Genomic DNA, 6,218 nt, shown 5'->3' with positions numbered 1-6,218 from the left:
GCAAAGAGCAAACAGGAAGGCATCTTATGACCTAATATCATGAAACCTGTATTTTCCTCTGAATGCTGCATCTTTTTAAGGTGATTGAAGTAATCTTATTTTACTTGACACCTCAGAAACCTGATTAAACTACAAAATCTGCCTTTGAGGTGGAGGGAATACTGGCTTGAGGGAAGCCATGTGGTGCAAGGGAGTGAACTGAGGCTGTCCATGTGCAAAGACCTTAACCTGTACTATCCCCCAGGCCACCACAATCTGCTTTTTACTCAGCAATTTCTGTCCTGTTTAAAGTATACTACTAACTTGCTAAGATACATCAGATATAAAAGATATCAAGCCATCTTTTAGATTAATCTTTAGATTGTTGGGAAATAACTTCCATAGTAGTCACTGGAATAGTTACAATTTTTCACTTCACTGAGTTCATTTTTTGATATTTAAAAATACAGTCATCTTTCGAATAGGTTCTCTTTAAAGTAGGCCACCTGAAGTTGTAATCCCAGCTTTGCTTGTTTCTGATACTAGACAGCAGCCATTCTCTTGACATCTGTTCCATTTAAAGAATTCAGCTCTGGGTACTGGCCTAGTTGTTTTAAAAAACTACACTCTAACCAGGTCTTATGCAAGCAGGGACTGCTGCATCTGATTTGGTGTCTCATTTAAAGTACACTTAGTACATGAACAATGTAGCCTTTGTGAACTGTGAGGGAGAGAAGGGGGCTTTGGCAATATCCTTAAAATCAGACAAGCCTTTTAAAAATCTAACTTCAAAGAGGAAATTTGAATCCTCCCAAATCACACTAGGGCATTCCTTATAAAGCCAGAGCATGACTTGAGATCACAGTTCCAAATTCAAATACACCAGCAATCCTACTCTCATTCCCAGCCAAGTACCCTATTTTCTGTGACTAGATAACAACTTTCTATTTTTTATTTTTGGCTATGCTTGAGGAGCCCATGGATGCGAGGATTAGGAAGCCAGGTCTCCAGTCTAATGGAGCAGTCTCCTCTACCTGAAATGGTAGATCTTGACCCTTTCTCTGCTGCAAACAGGTCCTATGCCCTCCCGTGCTCAGTGAATTATGGTAACTCAGGAAGCTAGCAAAGCCCTCTCAAAGTGGTTTTCCCCCTTTTATAAGCAGTTGTCATAGCTAGACCACTCTGAGCTGTTTTTGTTTTTCAGGAAACTCTGGGGTCACAACTGGAGATAGTCAGCCAGCTAAGATGGTGGCTCAGTGACAGCATACCACTGCTGGAGCCCTGAGATGCTTGGGGATCTCTGGGTCATACCCAGTAAAGCAAAGAACATGCAGTGCTGGGGCTTAAACCTGGGTAGCGTGCACGTGCTAACCTTTACTGTCTCTGCTTATCTGTTTTTTCATCACAAACTGTAACTGGTGGTATTCAGGAGGCGCAGAGCCGAGCCTGGCACTATTTGAGACTTGGAGTGGATTAATCATGCTTGGCTACCAGTACCATACTTGGCACTGTTAGGGGGAGAAAGAATCAGACACATGATACTGGGGATGGGAAGTAGGGTTTCACACTTAAAAAATAAGCATATTCTCTTACCATTTGTGCTCTCTTGCCTGGTACTATAACTTAGTTTTGTTTTTGGGCCACATCCAGTGATACTCATGGGTTATTCCTGGCTCTGATTAGGAGTTCTTCATGGCAAGGCAAGAGGACCATGTGGGGTGCTGGGGTCAAATCTGGGTTAGACATATGCAAGGGAAGCACCTCACCTGCTATACTAGCTCCTATAAAGTTTTAAAAAATATTTTTTAATTAGTGAATCACCATGAGGATACAGTCATAGATTTGCACTTTTCCGTGCTTGTGTTTCCCTCATACAATGTTCGAGAACCCATCCCTCCACCAGTGTCCATTCTCCACCACCATTGAACCCTGTATCCCACCCCACTCCTTTCGCAGGGTATTCCCTTTTGTTCTTTTTTTTTTTTTTTGCTTTTTGGGTCACACCTAGCGATGCACAGGGGTTACTCCTGGCTTTGCACTCAGGAATTACTCCTGGCAGTGCTTGGGGAACCATATGGGATGCCAGGGATCGAACCCAGGTCGGCCGCGTGCAAGGCAAACGCCCTACCCGCTGTGCTATTACTCTGGCCCCCCTTTTGTTCTCTTTCTCCTTTGGGGTGTTGTGATTTGCAATAGGGGTATTGAGTGGCCATCGTGTTCAGTCTCTAGTCCACTTTCAGCACGCATCTCCCCGCGCGGGATCTCCAACCACATTTTACTTGGTGTTCCCTTCTCTATCTGAGCTGCCCTTTCCCCCAGCATGTGAGGTCAGCTTCCAAGCAATGGAGCCAACCACCTGCTACTTATTTCTACTATTCTTGGGTGTTAGTCTCCTACTGTTATTTTATATTCCACAGATGAGTGCTATCTTTCTATGTCTGTCTCTTTGACTCATTTCACTTAGCATGATACTTTCCATGTTGATCCACTTATATGCAAAGTTTGTGACTTCATTTTTTCTAACAGCTGCATAGTATTCCATTGTATAGATGTACCAAAATTTTTTTAACCAGTCATCTGTTCTTGGGCACTCCGTTTTTTCCAGATTCTGGCTATTGTAAACAGTGCTGCGATGAACATATAAGTGCAGATGTTATTTCGACTATACTTTTTTGCTTCTCTGGGATATATTCCCAACAGTGGTATTGCTGGGTAAAATGGGAGCTCAATTTCTAATTTTTTTGAGAAACGTCCATATTGTTTTCCAAAAGGGCTGAACCAGTCGGCATTCCCACCAGCAATGTAGAAGGGTCCCTTTCTCTCATCCTTGCCAACAGCGGTTGCTTTTGTTCTTTTGGATGTGTGCCAGTCTCTGTGGTGTGAGGTAGTATCTCATGGTTATTCTGATCTGCATCTCCCTTCTCTCCTATAACTTTTTTTTGCTTTTTGGGTCACACCCGGCGATGCACAGGGATTATTCCTGGCTCTGCACTCAGGAATTACCCCTGGCAGTGCTCAGGGGACCATATGGGATGCTGGGAATCAAACCCGGGTCGGCCGTGTGCAAGGCAAACGCCCTACCCGCTATGCTATTACTCCAGCCCCTCTCCTATAACTTTTTGAAAAGTCCAGAAGCACTTTCTTAGCAGAAAGGTTAATACAGCTATTTCTAAGGTCTCTTCAGTTTTAAGGATTTGTCAAGAAAAGTTGAAATTGGCTGAAGAGATAATTCAGCAGGTAAGGTTCGATCCCTGGCACCCAACATGGTATCCCTCCCCCACAAGCCCCTCCAAGAGTAATCCCTAAGTAGAGCCAGGATTAGCTCTCAATACTGCTAGGTGTAGCCCCAGAACCAGGGAGGGTGGTGGTGGTGTCATCGGTGATTAAAACAGCCAGTTTGATAAAGGCATTGCTTTATCAAATACTCTGACCCCCCCCACCCCACACCCGCCCCCAACTGTTCCAGTCACTGTTTTAGAACATAAATATCCCAGGGTCTCTTTTAAACTCAGACCCCTGGGCTATCTAGTAGTCTGGAGAAACAGTCTCACTGGTCTTAACTGCTGTGATGGGTGTGGCATCTGAGAAGAACCCTAACTTCATGTTCCTAAGCAAAGAGTTTTGAAACAACATACGGGACACTTCTCCAGTTACTTCCCTGAAAGAAAAGCCTAACTCAGACCAGAAGATACTTTTTTTTTTTTTTTGGCTTTTTGGGTCACACCCAACGATCCTCAGGGGTTACTCCTGGTTCTGCACTCAGGAATTACCTCTGGCGGTATTCAGGGGACCATATGGGAAGCTGGGAATCAAACTCGGGTCGGCCGCATGCAAGGCAAACGCCATACCCGCTGTGCTATCACTCCAGCCTCCCAGAAGATACCTTAAAGCCATTAAAAAACATGGGACTGTGATCATTAAACTGGAGAGGGCATATTTGGTCATGTGGTAAAAACCATCCTATCCTTAGAAGTCCTTGCAAATTAAAAGTCATATTCTGAAAAAGTGGCAGCAACTATTAATTACACGGGAGACAGTTACGAGTTCAAGTGGGTACTTCTTTCACCAAGGGCTCTGTACCAATTCTTCCTTTTTCATTTGTGTCTCTCATTCTTTTTCCTAAAGGCTTACTCATTGAATGTGCAAAGTAGAGGAATAAGGTGAAGATAAGTGTAGGTAGAATTAGATTTTACCCTCCACTCCCTCCCCCACAAAAACGCAACTTTGAGAATACCTATTGAATATAGCTTTTTTTTTTTTCTTTTTGGGTCCCACCTGGCAATGCACAGGGGTTACTCCTGGCTCTGTGCTCGAGGGACCATATGGGATATTGGGAATCAAACACGGGTTGGCTGCATGCAAGGCAAACACCCTACCCACTGTGCTATTGCTCCAGCCTCCTGAATATAGCTTTCTGAGTATGCAATATTTCCACCTTTCCTTTAAACCTGCAAAGCAGTGATGCAGAGTTGAGTCAGGTATTATGAAATAACATTTGAGAAAGAACAAATACAATCTTGCAACTGAAAGGGATGCCTTTATGAAACTTTGGGAAAATGTGACCTTTTCTCAAAGTTTCAAAGGCAAAATTTAAGCATATTGGACTTGTATATTAAAGGTAGACGTATGAAGGTGAGCTAAATATATTAGGTCCTGGGAATTCCTGGCACCAAAAAATAGAAGGTAATTTGCGTCTAAAAATTAGAATATTATGGGGGTAGAATATTACTGGGGCTGGATCGATAGCACAGCAGGTAGGGCGTTTGCCTGGTACGCAGCCAGCCCGGGTTTCGATTCCCAGCATCCCATATGGCACCGCCAGGAGTAATTCCTAAGTGCAGAGTCAGGAGTAACCCCAGTGCAATGCTGGTTGTGATCCAAAAAAAGGAAAAAAAATATATTATTGGGGCTGGGAAGATTTCACAAAGGGTTAGAGTGCATGCAAAACACATGGGAGCCCTAGTACCATGCACTTACACCCCCAACCCCCGCCACTCATACACACATATGTCCCCCAAGCAATGCCAGGAGTGACCCAAGCAGAAAGTCAAGAGTAACCCAAATATTTAGGACCTGTGGTTGGGGCAGGCTTGGGTGCTGGTTGGGAAAACAGGAAATAACGGTTGTGGGAAAGTGCAATGGTGACGGGATTGATGTTGGAATATTGGATGAAATAAATAGGAAAATAGTAAAATTTAAAAAGAATATAAAAGAGCAACCTAAAGACTGTGGGGTGTGACCCTGATCCCAAAAGTAAAATCATTTAACCTTAGACTGAAAAAAAAAAACAGGGTGTAGGATATATTTACCAGTGTTCACTCTGACAGAGAATAAGTGGGCAATAATATGAGAGCTTGAGACTTATTACTAAATAAGGTAGAGCTAGAGAGATGGCACAGTGGGTAGGGCACTTGCCTTGCATACAGCCTACCCGGGTTCAATCCTTGACATGCCATGTGGCCCCCTGAGCACTGCCAGGAGTAATTGAGTGCAAAGCCAGAGAAGTAAGCCCTTAGTATTGCCAGGTGTAGACCAGAAACACGAAAAACAATGTGGTATTGAAGTAGAGGCAAATTTGTCAAGTAATAATCTGAGTCACAATAGCTCACACTAAATGTGAAGAGAACAGAAAACTATTATGTGAATACAAGACTACATGTCAGTATGTCAATAGATGATGATGCTAATCTGAAAGTGGGGGAAATACATTAGTTACCTCCAAAAAAAGAAAAAAGAGGGGGCCGGAGTGATAGCACAGTGGGTAGGGCGTTTGCCTTGCACGCGGCCAACCTGGGTTCGATCCCCGGCATCCCATATGGTCCCCTAAGCACCGCCAGGAGTAATTCCTGAGTGCAAAGCCAGGAGTAACCCCTGAGCATCGCTGGGTGTGACCCAAAAAGCAAAAAAAAAAAAAAAAAAAAAAAAAAGAAAAAAGACCCATCATACTATTTCAAGGGAGAAGCTAGAAATGACAACAGTACATGGGTACCCAAGTACATCAGTGAAACACTGGATCCGGTGAACTTTATAAATGACAGTTGGATGAAAGTCTGTCAGTACACTTTTATGGCAGCTACCTCCACGGAGCTATGACATTTAAATGTCTATAGGTCTTTTCCAGCTTGTAGACATTTATTCATAAATTTAAATATTAAGTAAAAGATATTTAAGTACAAAAAAAGCAAACTGCTTACTACCTACTACGTAACTTACTTTTTATTGAAAGTGTCTTGCATTCA

The sequence above is a fragment of the Sorex araneus genome, chromosome 6 (assembly GCF_027595985.1).
Source record: "Sorex araneus isolate mSorAra2 chromosome 6, mSorAra2.pri, whole genome shotgun sequence".
NCBI classification, from domain to species: domain Eukaryota; kingdom Metazoa; phylum Chordata; class Mammalia; order Eulipotyphla; family Soricidae; genus Sorex; species Sorex araneus.
This window is presented reverse-complemented; position numbering follows the sequence as displayed.